Source organism: Dendrobates tinctorius, unplaced genomic scaffold, assembly GCF_039654945.1.
Source record: "Dendrobates tinctorius isolate UK_male_01 unplaced genomic scaffold, ASM3965494v1 ptg000039l, whole genome shotgun sequence".
Lineage (NCBI taxonomy): Eukaryota > Metazoa > Chordata > Amphibia > Anura > Dendrobatidae > Dendrobates > Dendrobates tinctorius.
The window spans coordinates 835,757-853,168 of NW_027361707.1; positions in this window are offsets into that span (position 1 = coordinate 835,757).

Below are 17,412 nucleotides of genomic sequence, written 5' to 3' on the forward strand. Positions count from 1 at the left end.
TCCGTTCCTTATCTAACAAAATGGAGGATCTGAGCTTACTTTGTAACATGAGATCTGATATGGCCAATTCAGCTGCTCTTTGTTTTACTGAGACCTGGTTGAATGAGACCATCCCTGATTGTAGTCTGGATCTACCTGGTTTTGTTATCTACAGAGCTGACCGTGATTGTGTAGCTTCAGGTAAACAAAGGGGGGGTGGGGTATGTCTCTACATCAACACTAGCTGGTGCTGTGATGTTAACATACTGGGAAAAGGTTGCTCTCCAGATCTAGAGTACCTTGCACTCAATTGTAGACCATTTTACTCTCCAAGAGAGTTTTCATCTATGGTTCTGGTTGCAGTATATATTCCCCCTCAAACATCTGTTAAAGCTGCTATTGGTGAATTAGCTTGCAAAATATCAGAATGGGAGAAAGGATCTCCAGAAGCATTTGTGATCGTAATGGGGGACTTTAAAAAAAGGAAAACTCAACCTGGATCTCCCCAAATTTACTCAACATATAAACTGCTTCACGAGAGAGAACAATACGCTTGATCACTGCTATACAGTCATAAAAGGGGCCTACAGGGCAATGAGGAGAGCAGCAGTGGGCTTTTCAGATCATTGTCTAATTCATTTAATTCCAGCCTACAGGCAAAGGTTGAAAACATCCAAACCTACAGTTTATACAAAGAAGACATGGTCTGAGGCAAAATTGCAACTACAAGCATGCTTTGAATGCACGGACTGGGAGGTATTCCAGGAAACATGCTCGGGTCTGGATGAATGGGTTGATACAGTGTCCTCATATATCCGTTTTTGTGAAGACACGTTTATTCCATCCAAATCTGTCCACTTTCGGGGAAACAACAAGCCGTGGTTTACAAATAAAGTCAGGTTGATCCGTAAGAGAAAAGAGGAGGCTTATAAAGCAGGCGATATTACTGAATTCAAGAAACTTAGGAACTCGCTATCTAAAGAGATCAAGTTAGCCAAACATGAGTATGCAAAGATTCTGGAGGAAAGGTTCTCATCAAAAGATACTAGATCTGCATGGAGAGGATTAAGAGAGGTCACCAATTTTAAAAGCCACCCCACTATAGTGAACCCCAGCAGAAGTCTGGCAGCATAGTTAAATGAATTCTACTGCAGATTTGAGGCAAGCTCTATACACAGTGGCTATTCATCTCTAAGCTCCTCAGTCTGTTCATATAAAGATCATTCATTGTGCAACACCCAAGTAGTGATCTCCGAGGCAGAGGTGATACGCATCCTGAAGGGACTTAAGGTCAAAAAGGCACCTGGCCCTGATGTTGTATCTCTAATGTGTCTAAAAGTATTTGCTACCCAGCTTGCCCCTATACTGACAAATATATACAATGTGTCACTGAAAGAGTGCGTTGTACCTCAGTGTTGGAAAAGTTCCACAATTATTCCTGTCCCCAAGAAAGTGGGATCCTCTGAGTTGAATGACTATAGACCAGTAGCACTCACATCTGTAGCTATGAAAGTCTTCGAAAGAATTATGATGTCCCACCTGATAAAATTCACGCAGAAGCTATGGGACCCGCTTCAGTTTGCCTATAAGGAGAATCGTTCGGCAAACGACACTGTCAATCTGGCACTGAAGTACATTTTGGATCATACAGATGAACAGCACTCATATGTCCGGATTCTTTTCATGGACTTTAGCTCAGCGTTCAATACCATTGATCCGAATTTACTTCATAAGAAAATGGTAGCTCTTGGAGTCCCTCTCAACTTATGCTTGTGGATTTATAACTTCCTGACAGCCAGGATACAGAGTGTAAAAGTTGGACCATTCACTTCGGACACCTTGGTCACAAACATCGGGGCACCTCAGGGGTGTGTTTTGTCCCCGTTACTGTTTTCTCTCTATACGAATGATTGCATCTCTTCAGCAGACTCAGTAAAAATCTTGAAATTTGCCGATGATATGACACTGATTGGTCTCATCAGGGGAAATGCTGAAGACTTGTATCGGAGTTAGGTGTAAAGAATATGTGACTGGTGTAAAGCCAATAATCTTGTACTCAACACTAAAAAAACTGCTGAGATGGTTGTGGATTTTAGGAAAGATCAACATGAGATACTTCCAATCTACATCCATGACAAAGTGGTTCTTAGGGTCACAGAGACCAAATTCCTTGGTGTTATCATCTCTCATGATCTTAAATGGGGGAAAAACGTGGATGCTGTTATAAGAAAAGCACAACAGAGGATGTTCTTCCTGCATCAGCTGAAAAGATATGGCTTGTCTAAGAATTTGCTGATCTTATTCTTTAATGCTGTCATCAGATCTGTGATTTGTTCCTCTCTGATAGTCTGGTATGGGGGAGCCACTGCGCATGACAAACTCCGCTTACAAAGGACTTTCAGAACAGCAGAGAGAATTATAGGTTCCCCCCTGCCTAAAATCCAGGATCTTTATGATAAGAGTATTCGATCCCACGCATTGAAAATTTCATCCGATCCCTCTCACCCGGGACACTCCTCATTCCAACTACTCCCTTCAGTACGTCGCTTCAGAGTCCCCAAATGCAGCACCAACCGCCATATGAACAGCTTCTATCCACTCTCTGTTCAACAATTAAATCGTCATGTGTAGACTATATACTGTATCTGTCTTGTTAGATGTTACTTGTTGTATCTGTTGTTATATATTATGTTGCCTCTTTGTCACAAAGAATTCCTTGTATATATGTAATATGTACTTGGCGACAATACATTTGATTGATTGATTGATTGATTAGAAACAGAAATGTTACCGCATTATTATATCAATTAACAAAATGCAGAGTTAAGTTTGATCATTAAAAGATGAAAAAAATCTCAGTAAAAATATTTATAATTTTTTTATTGATAATAGGATAGAAGGAAAAGGGAGGGAGGAGATCGGGAACACAATCAATAGGCAAAATCATAGTCAGGAGGACAGCTGGGGTCAGATACCAGTAAGAGTCCAGTCAGGCAAGCAGTATGAATACCGCAGAGCCTGGTGACAGAGACGATACATGTCCGGGTAGAGAAATAGAAGGCCACAGGTAGATGGTGAAGGTCCTTCTATACAGGTCCAGCAGTGATGGTGGATCTGCTGGACTTGTGGGAGTGTGGTCATGGCAGGTACGCGGGATGCAGTGACGAGACACGAGACGGATTAAACTTTAGGTAGTAACTTTTATAGATAGATGCCGGTAGGGCTATCCTAAGCAACCAAACAAGATAACAGCAATTGTCCTCGCAGGGACCAAATACAAGAAAACACTGATTATGAGAACACGACTACTCTGGCAAAGGCTGGTCACTATAGGGCCGCGGTATGGCCGACTACGGGTCCTTAGTTATAATGTGTCACTTAGCCGTCCTGACGTCCCTCGCGTCGCAGCCGCTGAGCCCAGCCGCTGAGGATCTGGCGTAGTCTTCGGGTGTTCCGACACCCAGACGAAGCAGGGGCACAACAGGCCCTAGAAGAGTTCTTTGGCGGAATGTCCCCTCAGCGGAGGCAGCGGGATACCGCCTGGGAGTGGGAGTGTGGAGGCCGCAGCCCCCGGACAGGGGCAGGCAGCGGCGGTGTTGAGTGGCGGTTGGTAGGCCACCGGAACAACCAGCAGCTGCACTAGGGGACCCATGGAGGGTGACGGTCCGGCCCCTACCCCGGACTGGAGCGGGGCGGTGGTGGCTGCGGGCGGCAATGGACAAGCCACAGCCACGGACGGGAGCTGGAACTAGGCGGCAACAGCTGCTGGTGGCTACAGGCATGCCGCAGGCACGGACTGGAGCGAGGCGGCAACGGCCGCGGGTGGCTGTGGGCAGGCCGCAGCCGCAGGCTGAAGTGAGGCGGCAACAGCCACGGGTGTCAGCAGGCAGGCCGCAGCCGCGAGCTGGAGCGAGGCAGCAACGGCCACAGGCGGCTGAGAAGTGGCGGTCTTCTGTCTGTCGGCTTGGCGCCATCTCCCTGCGGTCCACCGAGAGTCTCCCTTCTGTCGCTGTCCTCCCCTCTGGTTACTGCTGGAGGCTCTGGCACCCTGGCGTTCCCATGGTCTCCTGCTCCTTCTCTCCCGGTCTGCTGACTCACCCTGACTGGTGTTCTCCGCCCCTTTTATATAGGCTCCTCCCCCAACCATCCTGGAAGTCTCAGCGGTCCATCCCCTAACTCTGCTCCCTGGAAATAGACCCCCTAGGAACCTAGATGACGGTCCCCTTGGTTCCGGCCCGGACACTCAGTGGGGGCCTCTCCTCCTACAGGAGCGAGATGTGGTGGTTTCCTGTATTTTAGATGTCTTTAGGGGCACAACTCATAAGTAAAATGTTGGACACAAAAGGTAATAAGTGTATGCAGTATAAGGTTTGGCCACCGGCCAGTATCTGTATATGTACTGAATTTTATCAGAAAACAAAATACATAGATAAGTTTAATAAATGAGAAAAAAATTAAGTAAACTTAGAATTTTTTTTATTTTTTAAATTTTAATTAATAATAGGATAGAAGGATAAGGGAGGGGTAAAACTAGGAACAGAATCAATATGTGTATGAAAAAGCTCTGTTGTTAATACTGTTCGGGTAAAGCTATTCGATAGCGCTATCCATGAAGAAAGTGCACGGGTAGAGCTATCCCATAACTATTCCTAAAGCAAATGAATGGGTAGCGCTGTCCGATAGCGCTATCCCTCAATGTTCCTGAGTGTAAGCTATGTCACATGGTTGAGCGCACTTGGGATCTGCCCCCAAGGCCCTGCCCATGCCCAATGTTTGGTCCGTAGACCGCGGCTAGGAGTTAGTCCCGCTTCTAAACAGGTCCAGCAGTGATGGTGGATCTGCTAGACTTCAGGGTGCTCGATACTTAGGTGTCCTGTCTTTCAGCTGGTTCTAGGGCAACAGTGACAACAAGCAAATACTCGAGCAGCCCTGGATAATCCACGCCGGCAAGATGATAAGATCCGGCGGAAGATGGAACCTATAAGAAGAGAAATAAATATAATGTAAGTGATGGGACTCCATATGACATGATACTACTGTGCGGTCACTGTGGCCAGACAGCAGAGGAATATTATCACACAGAGGTCAGGGATCATTGTCAGCCATCATATATGTGATAATCCCATCACTGACAGATGACATCTGCTCCACATGAATGATTCCCACTGACTGACATCACACGACATGGAGCTGATTCTCACACTTACCTCGTCTCTTTTTCCCCTTTTTTACATTTTCTTCAGATTTTCTTTCCTCCTCAGCTGGAACTTCTGATCAAAAAGTAAAAAAAACCCTTAGCTACAACATATTCTTATGGGATCTGCTATGTATCTTTCCTGTGTATAGTAGAATTGTTCTAGCCCTGTCTCATATAGTCCTGATAATCTGGTAAAACTGTCCAACATTAGGGAAATAGAGATACAATATGGGCCCATGGGCAATATAATTGGGATCCGTGAAACATGGATAACATAGGAGACCGATTACAGAAAAACTATGTGGAAATATTTGAGTTTTGATTTCCATTTTTGGTGCTATAGACATGTACATACCTGACACTGGGGACGAAGATGGCAAGCTGCTTATAGCGTTTTCTCTGTCAGATTCATGGAAAGATTCTTTCTGCCTGTTCGGAAGAAGAAAAAATATGTAAATCACAAGTAAATGCAGTTGTAGTATAAAATGGATTGTCTCCATATAAGAACATCAACTATAAGACCCAATACGACATATGGAAGTCATAGTGAGGCAGATCTCCTGCTCAAAACTACCTTCTATGGATCAGAGCAGAAAACAACTACCAAGAATGGCTGGCATGTAATACTACATCTGTCCTACAGTGTGGCTACATCTCTCCTACAGTGTGGGCAACAGTAAGAAAGAATGACCGGCCGCGGTTATGGACTGTCACCAGTGGTTTCTGAAGCCAAAACTGCAATGACTGCTCATCATGGGGCTGTGCATGCTGTATTTGATAGTATGGTATTTATGTCCTACATTTGGTGTTGTGCACATATATCAGCCTGGGCCTCTCAGTAATGATCATCTGATCTACTCACATTTCAGATGCGTTTATGCTCGATCCTAGGATACACTCTAGAGGGGACTTGGGATCCTCATCATTCATCATCCCGGTAGAAGGGGTACAGAGCTAAATACAGACAAAAATAAGCAACTAAATACTTTTCTTTTACTTTTAGAGGTCTTTTTTACATATTCTAGATTTACTGATCACATACTTACTTTAGAAAGCCTTTCAGAAGATGATATAAAATTTTGTAAATCAAGACTCTCAATGTCCTCACTCGCGTCCTCCTCTTCCCCAAACAGATATTTGCCTACATCAGAGGGTTCTACAAAACATAGGTAATTAAGCGTTATTAGAGGTTTTCAGTATAACACAATCACCATTAATCACTAAAATTAATGGGAACCGATTGTCACATGATAGGGAAGATGAGACAAACATTTGTTAAGTCTTGAAGATGTCTCCTACTTACTGGTAAATAAGCTGGTGTCCACATCTGACACAAGCTGAGGAATGTACTCCGGATTCTGACTTAGAAGATGGTCAAAGTCTATGTCACTCAGGAACGGATGACGCTTGATCTCAAATGATCCTCCTGGAAAAAGAAAAGCAGAAGTGATGCGGATATTGTCATAGACTGTTCCATATCTAAACATTTTACTTTAATCTGAACTATTGACATAACTGAGCCGACATGAAAGGGTCAGATTGGAAGTCATAGTATGAAGGTCTAGAAATAGGCAAGCTGATCTTCATGGACATGAGCAATACGTCCTCAGTGTAATGAATAAATATTAATGCTTTTATATATGTTACCTGTCCCAAGTCTTTGTGCCGGATCTCTTCTGAGCAGCTCATTGATGAGATTTTGAGCATCACGGGGAGGAGCGTGATCCAAATCATGAAAGAGGTCTCCTGTTATATATAAAATTACAGAAAATAAAAACTCTGTATTGGACTGTAAGATAACGGAAATAACTAAACCAATGTAAACAGTCAAGGCAATGATCAGATTATTCTACTTACTAATTTGGCCAGTTTTATAAAGCTCAGCTAGGGTATTTTTTTCAAATGGTACAAATCCCAACAGAAATTCATGCAGGATGATCCCCATTGCCCACCAGTCCACAGGTCTTCCATAGCCTTCTTTCAGGAAGACCTCAGGGGCCATGTAATGTGGGGTGCCACAGAACTATAAATAAAGAGAAGATTGAGGTGAGAATCGATGAAATGATTATTATGACTAGTTCTCTCCATAAAAACACAATAGCAGAAGATAAAATATCAGTAGAAAAGTTCTCTAGAAATGAAGAACGTAGGGAAGAGACAAAAGTATGATGAGATTTAACAAACAAGCTAAGTTCCTGTAAGTGATGCCGACCTCTTTGTCTTGGAACTCTTTGGAGATGTCCACCACTGATTCCTTGTGCGTGTTGGTTTTTGGAATCATGCGACCAACTTTTGAAAGTCCAAAATCAGTGACTTTGATGTGTCCAGTAGATGTAATCAGGAGGCTGTGAAAGAAAAGATGGTTTTAGCCTCACTGACTGTGTGATAATAAGCTATAATTCCTCCCCTTTATTATACAATAGGGGGCACTTACTTATCCGGCTTCAAATCTCTGTGCACTACTCCATAGCTATGGAGGTATTCTACAGCAAGAACTGTTTCTGCAAAATACAAGCGGGCCAAGGGGACAGATAATGGACCCTTGGTGCTTAGGAGGGTCCTGCAATCTCCACCTATAGAAGAAAGGAAATATGACCGGTGAGGGGTTTATACAGCAGATCACCATGAAGTATAATGGGAAGTGAGCGGAGACATTGGGGCAGGAGACAATATACACAGATATAATGTAGAGTGCACAGAATATTAGGCTGAAGTTAGGGTGAAATGTCGGCCATGTAACTAATAACATAAAGTGATGTCACATCTCGTCTACATCTGGAGATACTGAGGTACTCAGTGCGGACATACAGGGAGATCACACAGATCAATGACTTTCTGGGCATCTTGGTAATAGATAACCTATAGTAAATGCTCCGTGGGATGTAACCGTCCACGGGGACAATCCTAATGATATGAGAGGTGATAAGATGTCAGCAGACATGGGGTGAATATATTACAATGTACGTGTCCTACCTCCTACATACTCCATGACCATACACAGGTGAGATCTAGTAGGGAAGGAGCAGAGCGTGGAGACCACAAAGGGACAATCTGCGAATGTTAGGATGTCCCGCTCCAGAAAGGCCCCTTCCACATCCAGGTTCCTCTTGGCCATTTTCTTCATAGCGAAGGTCTGTTGTGAGTCTTTATGGTGCACTAAGTAGACGGCCCTGGAAAGAAAGAGAATCCATGGTTTATAATGATCCCTTATTAAGAGTCTATAGAAGTCATTATATGATCTTCTATACTAATGTTTAGTACTAGAAGTCCACATCTAGAAAGCCATGAAATAACATTACATAGCTGATGGGAGGTCTGCACAATGCCCCGTCTGCCCTCATCAGGTCACATTACAGATGAGAGAATCTATTGAAATTCATCCCGGGCAGATTCGCTATAACTGACCAGTAGATACTATTCAGTCCAAATAAAAATTAGTCCAAACTGAAACTTCTCCAATTGCCGTAAGAAGACGTTTATTATCCTCCCACCATAACATCATATATAACGGAGCTGAATAGTGACATTGAGGACAGTGATGTGGACTCGTCTCATGTCCCTATGATAACACTGAATGGCAGAGCACAGAGGCTGAAGCATTGTCATAGGGAACCCTGAGAAATGGGGATTATGGGAACAGAAATCTCACCCAAAAGCTCCGCTGCTGATCAGATCGTATGTTTCATAGTCGTCCATATGCGGCTTTCTCGCCGGGATCAATGATTGCATCATGTTCTATAGAAAAAGAAGAAATGATATTAGGAAATAGAAGCTGCAGGAAAAAAGCTCCAGATACAGAAACTTCTCTGATATTATGTCCCAGCTGATGTGCACTGATCTGCTGTAGGGATGATACAAGCCGGACGCTCCGCAGACACGGATGTAATATAAGGGGCCTCCTCCCATGGTATATGGGGATAATACTGGACGTGTCAAACACACCCCATGATCAGTCATACACAGACATCTCCCTCTATGATACTTACATCAGCAGATTCTTGGATCTCTGGGATCTCGCGGATCACACTGTCAGGATCTGCCAGGGAAGTTATTTCTAAAATAGTGATAAAATAATGAAGAAATAAAAAGTATTAGATGATATTAATCCTACATACATCATACAGCGATATAAGGGGGAAATGACAAGACGTCTGTTAATGGGATTAATGGTCGTCATATGGGGATTCTACATATGAGGATGGACGGCGCATCCATAGACAGCAGTAGCGCAGTTACCCATGGGGAGGTGGGGGGCAGAGGGTGCGGTCGCCTGGGCCCCGCATTCAGAGGGTCCCACCTGGAGCTAACGCTACCTTAACTTCCCTTATGTTAGCTGAACATGCCGATAAAGTTCATCTCTGCGGTGGAGCCGGCACACATGATCTCCCCGCACTGCCACTCTCCATTCTGTAGACTGCAGGTCACTTTTTGCCCGTGGTCTTCAGAACAGCCGGATAATGCAGTGACCAAGGCGACGGCGCACTCACAGGACATCAGAATCACGGCGCGGAATGCATCGGCATTCTGACATCCTGTGTGTCACTCTGAGCTTACGGTGCGTTCGTCTGCCGGTGGTCTCATCAGTATACTGGATTAGATGAGTACCTGATGGTTGTGTATTTTACTTAAAACTTTTTGGTGTGACTGTGGGGGCACCATAAAATGTGAGGGACCTTCATACCTTCACGTGGAGGAACCCTCATACATTGTAGGGGCAACTATGGGGGCCCATAAAGTGTGAGTTTTATTGCACACTATGGGGACTAATGTAAGGGCCATCATACAGTATGGGGGCTTATGTGGGGGCAATCATACAGTATGGGGGCTAATGTGAGGGCAATCATACAATATGGGGGCTAATGTGGGGGCAATCATACAATATGGGGGCTAATGTGGGGGCAATCATACAATATGGAGGCTAAAGTGAGGGCAGTCATACAATATGGAGGCTAATATGAGGGCAATCATACAATATGGGGGCTAATGTGGGGGCAATCATACAATATGGGGGCTAATGTGGGGGCAATCATACAATATGGAGGCTAATGTGAGGGCAGTCATACAATATGGGGGCTAATGTGAGGGCAATCATACAATGTGGAGGCTAATGTGGGGGCAATCATACAATATGGAGGCTAATGTGAGGGCAGTCATACAATATGGAGGCTAATGTGAGGGCAATCATACAATATGGGGGCTAATGTGGGGGCAATCATACAATATGGGGGCTAATGTGAGGGCAATCATACAATATGGAGGCTAATGTGAGGGCAGTCATACAATATGGGGGCTAATGTGAGGGCAATCATACAATGTGGAGGCTAATGTGGGGGCGATCATACAATATGGGGGCTAATGTGGGGGCAATCATACAATATGGGGGCTAATGTGGGGGCAATCATACAATATGGGGGCTAATGTGGGGGCAATCATACAATATGGAGGCTAATGTGAGGGCAGTCATACAATATGGAGGCTAATATGAGGGCAATCATACAATGTGGAGGCTAATGTGGGGGCGATCATTCAATATGGAGGTTAATGTAGGGGCAATCATTCAGTACCGGGGCAATCATACAGTATTGGGGCTAATGTGAGGGCCATCATACAACATGGAGGCTAATGTGAGGGCAGTCATACAGTATGGGGGCTCTTAAAGTGTGGGGTCTACTGAAGGAGCCATTATAAATTGTTAGAACTTCTGAGAGAGCCATCATAAAGTGTGAGGGCCATTATATAGTTTAGGGACTACTGAGGGTTCCATCATATAGTGTGAGGGTGCTGTAGGAGCCATTATACAGTGTGCAAGCCAATATGATGCCCATTATACAGTTTAGGAATTGCTGAAGGTTCCATCATATAGTGTGAAGGTGCTGTAGGGGCCATTATACAGTATGCAAGCCAATATGATGGCCATTATACAGTTTGGGAGCTAATGTGAGGGCCATTATACAGTATGAGGACTACTGTAGGGGTTTTTATACTGTGTTTTGGGGGAGTATTGAGGACATCATGCTATGTAGAGAGGAGCTTTCAGCCCATCATACTGTGTATAGGGGAGCTGTGGGTGAATTATACTTTGTATAGGGGAGCTTTGGAACCAACATACTATATATAGGGGAACTGATGGGGTATCATACTGTGTATAGGGGAGCTGAAGGGGTATCATACTGTGTATAGAGGAGCTGTATGGGTATTATACTGTGTATAGGGGAGCTGTGGGCCTATCATATGGTATATGGGGAACTATGGGGGCACTATACTCTGAATAGTGGAGCTGTACAAGAGGGGATTCTGGGGACATTATTAAATGTTAAATGCGCACTTTAGCATTATTATTATAGGGGCACGCAACTATTTTGACCAACAAAGTTGCACATGGAGAAATTATCACTTTTTAGAGGCAATTAACATTTTCATGGCATTAACACGGCATTGACATTTTCTAGGTGGCATTTTTACCATCTAGAGGAAAAAAAGGGGCATTTTACTATGTAAGGGGCTCAGTGGTGGCATTACTGTATGGGGTAATAAGAGGAGCGCTGCTTTTGTGCCACACAGCAGGTGCAGTAATAAGGACACATACGGCAGCAGCGGCTCAGCATTGGGGTATCAGGTGCAATAATAAGGACACATACGGCAGCAGCGGCTCAGTATTGGGGTATCAGGTGCAGTAATAAGGACACATACGGCAGCAGCGGCTCAGTATTGGGGTATCAGGTGCAGTAATAAGGACACATGCGGCAGCAGCAGCTCAGCATTGGGGTATCAGGTGCAGTAATAGGGACACATGCGGCAGCAGCGGCTCAGTATTGGGGTATCAGGTGCAGTAATAAGGACACATACGGCAGCAGCGGCTCAGTATTGGGGTATCAGGTGCAGTAATAAGGACACATACGGCAGCAGAGGCTCAGTATTGGGGTATCAGGTGCAGTAATAAGGACACATACGGCAGCAGCGGCTCAGTATTGGGGTATCAGGTGCAGTAATAAGGACACATACGGCAGCAGCGGCTCAGTATTGGCGTATCAGGTGCAGTAATAGGGACACATACGGCAGCAGCGGCTCAGTATCGGGGTATCAGGTGCAGTAATAAGGACACATACGGCAGCAGCGGCTCAGTATTGGGGTATCAGGTGCAGTAATAAGGACACATACGGCAGCAGAGGCTCAGTATTGGGGTATCAGGTGAAGTAATAAGGACACATACGGCAGCAGCGGCTCAGTATTGGGGTATCAGGTGCAGTAATAAGGACACATACGGCAGCAGCGGCTCAGTATTGGGGTATCAACAGGATGAGTTTGTGCAGGTTGGGAATAGATGGGGCTGGAAATGTGAGAAGTCTAATGTCTAAAGCATGGGTCTCAAACTGCATTCCTCGAGGGCTGCAAACCTTGTGTGTTTTCAAGATTTCCTTAGCATTGCACAAGGTGCTGGAATCATTATCTGTGCAGGTGATTAAATTATCACCTATGCAATACAAGGAAATCCTGAAAACATGACCTGCTTACTGCCCTTGAGGAATGCAGTTTGAGATCTCTGGTCTAACGCCACCGCACTAGTAATCAGGGTAACCTGGTTAGGAGCCCTCACAGATGTTTCGCCTCCTGAGCTGAACCCCCAGCTACACATCTGATAGACAGATAAATGTCATGTAAATGATGGAGGAAACCCCAATCACCACATGAATGAGGAACCTATCAGCCATATAAAAATACACCTGGAAGTGCACTGGGGGCGTGTCACTGCACTGACTTCTTCCATGCCCCCAATGCACTTCCATCCTGATTTGCATATGGCTTCTACATTATTTGTTTCCTAACTGAGACATTGGATTTCTGCCAAATAAAGGTTCCTTTATATTAGAGGAAAATGTCCGGCACAGTCCTCCCACTACTCCCATATGTGACGTGTGCTGACAGGTTCCCATTACACCGAGTGGGAAGAGTAAATCTGCCATTATTTCCTGCTCCCTGTAATATCTGGATATTCCCGGTAGAAGGTTGGGTGATCGCCTCACCTTCAATCAGTTCGCTATTCAGCTCCGGCTGACTCCCATTGGGGTCAGGGATTTCCGGGATGACATTTTGCTCTTCTTTGTCACCTTCTGCTGTTTCCTGGTAGATATAATATATGTCATTAATATGTGGAAGATGTCACTAAATCCCCAAATACATAAATCAGGAAAGACTAAGCCTGCATTCACAGATGCACCAATAGTAACTCTACAAATGATGTGCCATGTTGAGAACAAGGGCTGCTTGTGGTTGTTTCAATAAAATCAGTGTTTTATCAGCAGGAGATTATCACTAGAGGACTATCTGTCTCGTGCCATGTAGTCCTTGCTCTGTGTAATCTCGCCATCGCTGATTAGCATATTTCTGCCTATACCATGTACTGCCAATCACAAGTGTGGGAGGGATGATATACAGAAAGATCCAATCACTGGTGTGGGCAGGGTTATACAGGGCTCAGCATTCAGAGCACTGCCAAATGTGCAGCAGAGAAAATACTGATTGTATCACAACTGCTGCACCCAGTAAGGTAATGGATATATCTCTGGAATCAGTGTCTCTGCCCCTACATCATGCTGCTCTCAGATGGGAGCAAAAACCTGGTGACAGATTCCCTTTAATATAAAAGCTATTATGTAATAAATAATGTCATCTCCTCTTAGAATAGAGATGTTCCGTGGTTCTATGGGGATAATACTGGACCTGTCATTCACACCCCATGATCAGTGATACTTACATCAGCAGATTCTTGGATCTCCGGGATCTCGCAGATCACACTGTCAGGATCCACCAGCGAAGTTATTTCTAAAATAGTGATAAAATAATGACGATATAAAATGTATTAGACGATATTAATCCAACATACATAATACAGCAATATAAGGGGGAAATGACAAGACGTCTGTAAATGGGATTAATGGTCGTCATATGGGGATTCTACATATGAGGGCGTAGGGCGCATCCATAGATAAATGTAAAGTAAATGATGGAGGAACCCTCAATCACCACAGGAATGAGGAACCCCCCACCCTCGCTGTCCGTGTGATGAGAAAAGAGCTGAAACATAACAGCCATATGCAAATTAGCCTGTAAGTGCACAGGGGGCGTGTCACTGCATTCTGATTTCTTCCTCCACGCCCCCAGTGCCCTTCCATCCTCACTTTTATATGACTTTTATGTTACATTTCTCCTGACTGGCACATTGGATTTCTGCAAAAATTGCGAGAAAATGTCCGGCACAGTCCTCCCACTACTCCCATATGTGACGTGTGCTGACAGGTTCCCATTACACCGAGTGGGAAGAGTAAATCTGCCATTATTCCCTGCTCCCTGTAATATCTGGATATTCCCGGTAGAAGGTTGGGTGATCGCCTCACCTGTTATCAGTTCGCTGTTCAGTTCCGGCTGACTCCCATTAGGGTCAGGGATTTCCGGGATGACATTTTGCTCTTCTTTGTCGCCTTCTGCTGTTTCCTGGTAGAAATAATATATGTCATTAATATGTGGAAGATGTCAATAAATCCCCAAATACATAAATCAGGAAAGACTGAACCAGATCTGATATGTGACTGGTGATCTGGAGAAGATCAGAAAACAAGAACGTGTGATAGAGAAGATGATGGCGCCTTACCGGGCGTTCCGATGAGCGGGCCGGACGTTCCAGTACAGACAGGACTTTTTCGGCCAGGTCTTTAATAAAAGCCAAATCTCCATGTTGAGATCGATTTTCAGCCTATAAAAAAGAAAAGACACAAAAGGAAAATTCTGAGTTGAGAAAAGACACAATGGAGGCGGCCATTGTCTGTGACATTGTCTCCTCTCTGCAGATACGACGACTCCATATCTGGGGACTCGTCGTGTTTTATATGGGAGGAAAGAAGAAGCTTCTATCCCACCATGATGATCTATAATTATGTAGAAGTGGTGTGCGGAGCGTCCGCCATTTACCTGCTGTAGTAATGTCTTAATGTTCTGAGATAAATCCGTCAGATACTCTGAGGTGAGATGACCTCGTTGGTATTTGGTCAGGCAATCCTTTACTAGCTCCAGCACCAGCCGGTGAGAGAAGCTGAGGACGCCATCGGGAGGTAGAAGCTCAATGTCACGGCGATTGGTGGTGAGAATCTCCGATAAAGCTTCTGCCTGAAGATTGTCGAGAAGTAATTCAGCCATAGTGAAAAATTGCAAGTGCGCTCAATCACTATAGAACCATAAATGGCACCCGTTACCCTGTGCGCATTGTGTAAGTAGCCACTGTGCATTGTGATGTCATAATGGCTGAGAATGACCAGTGATGTCATTATGGCTGAGAATGACCAGTGATGTCATAATGGCTGAGAATGACCAGTGATGTCATTGTGGCTGAGAATGACCAGTGATGTCATTATGGAATCTTGTGATGGAATCTTCAAGGGGCGACTCTGCACAAATAGATGCTGCCTGACAATATGTAAAGTGGAAGCACCATAGAATTAAACATGTCTCCAGGCTTTGTTGGCCATTCTCTCTTATTTCCAATTAGAACACAACCACCAGGATTAGGGTCGGTTCACACGCTTCTTATTTGTAGCATTTTTTTCTGCACCAAAATCCAGAAAGAATACTTGACACAATATACACATTTTGTGGTGTTTTTATCTGCATTTTCCTTCCATTCATTTCAATGGGTGAAAAACGCGGCAAAACCCCTGAAAGACCTGACGTAATGCAGATTTTAAAAAAATGCAACAACAAAAACCCTGTGTGTGAATGAGATGTCAGAAATCTCCTTCACTAAGCTGCTACTGTAAAACTCAGCGATTTTGCATCAGAAAAAAAAATGCTAAAACATCAACTCAGGCTCATTCCCAATAAAGAATATATAAAAAAAAAATCAGATTGAATTCGGATCAATTGTATTCTATGATTGTGTCTTCATCTGCGTTTTTTTTATTTTCCAGCTCAGATCGGATCACGATCGGACTGTAAAAAAATTGCAGCATGCTGCAACTGTAATCAGTATTCTCATCGCATCCCTCAATAGAAGTCAATGGGTGCGAGAGAAATATCGCACAGCACTCAGACCATGCGAGTGCTGTCTGATTTTTACGCTCAGTGTCCTTTGAAAAACCAGAAATTCATATGCGGTGTACGGCAAAATCACATTGACAGGTTAGAAAAGGATAGATATATACAGTACATATAGAATACATATACACTACCGTGTAAATACTTTTATTAATCAAATGAGTTACCAAATGAATGTAAAATCTAGTCCAGACAATGACAAGGTTCCAAAAAAAGATTTTTATTTGAAATAATAATTTTCTCCTTCAAACTTTGCTTTTGTCAAAGAATGCCCCCTTTGCAGCAATTCCAGCATTGCCGACCTTTGGCATTCTAGCAGTTAATTTGCTGAGGTAATCTGGAGAAATGTCACCCCATGCCTCCAGAAGCCCCTCCCACAAGTTGGTTTGGCTTGATGGGCACTTTTTGCGTACCATACGGTCAAGCTGCTCCCACAACAGCTCAATGGGGTTGAGATCTGGTGACTGCACTGGCCACTCCATTACAGATAGAACACCAGCTGCCTGCTTCTTCCCTAAATAGTTCTTGCATAATTTGGAGCTGTGCTTTGGGTCATTGTCCTGTTGCAGAATGAAATTGGCTCCAATCAAGCGCTGTCCACAGGGTATGGCATTGCATTGCAAAAATGGAGTGATAGCCTTCCTTATTCAAAATCCCTTTTACCTTGTACAAATCTCCCACTTTACCAGCACCAAAGCAACCCCAGACCATCACATTACCTCCACCATGCTTGACAGATGGCGTCAGGCACTCTTCCAGCATCTTTTCAGTTGTTCTGCATCTCACAAATGTTCTTCTGTGTGATTCAAACACCTCAAACTTGGATTTGTCTGTCCATAACACGTTTTTCCAATCTTCCTCTGTCCAATGTCTGTATTCTTTTGCCCATATTAATCTTTTCCTTTTATTAGCCAGTCTCAGATTTGGCTTTTTCCTTGCCACTCTGCCCTGAAGGCCAGCATCCCGGAGTCACCTCTTCACTGTAGGCGTTGACACTGGCGTTTTGCATGTACTATTTAATGAAGCTGCCGGATGAGGACCTGTGAGGCGTCGATTTCTCAAACTCTAATGTACTTGTCTTGTTGCTCAGTTGTGCAGCGGGGCCTCCCACTTCTCTTTCTACTCTGGTTAGAGCCTGTTTGTGCTCTCCTCTG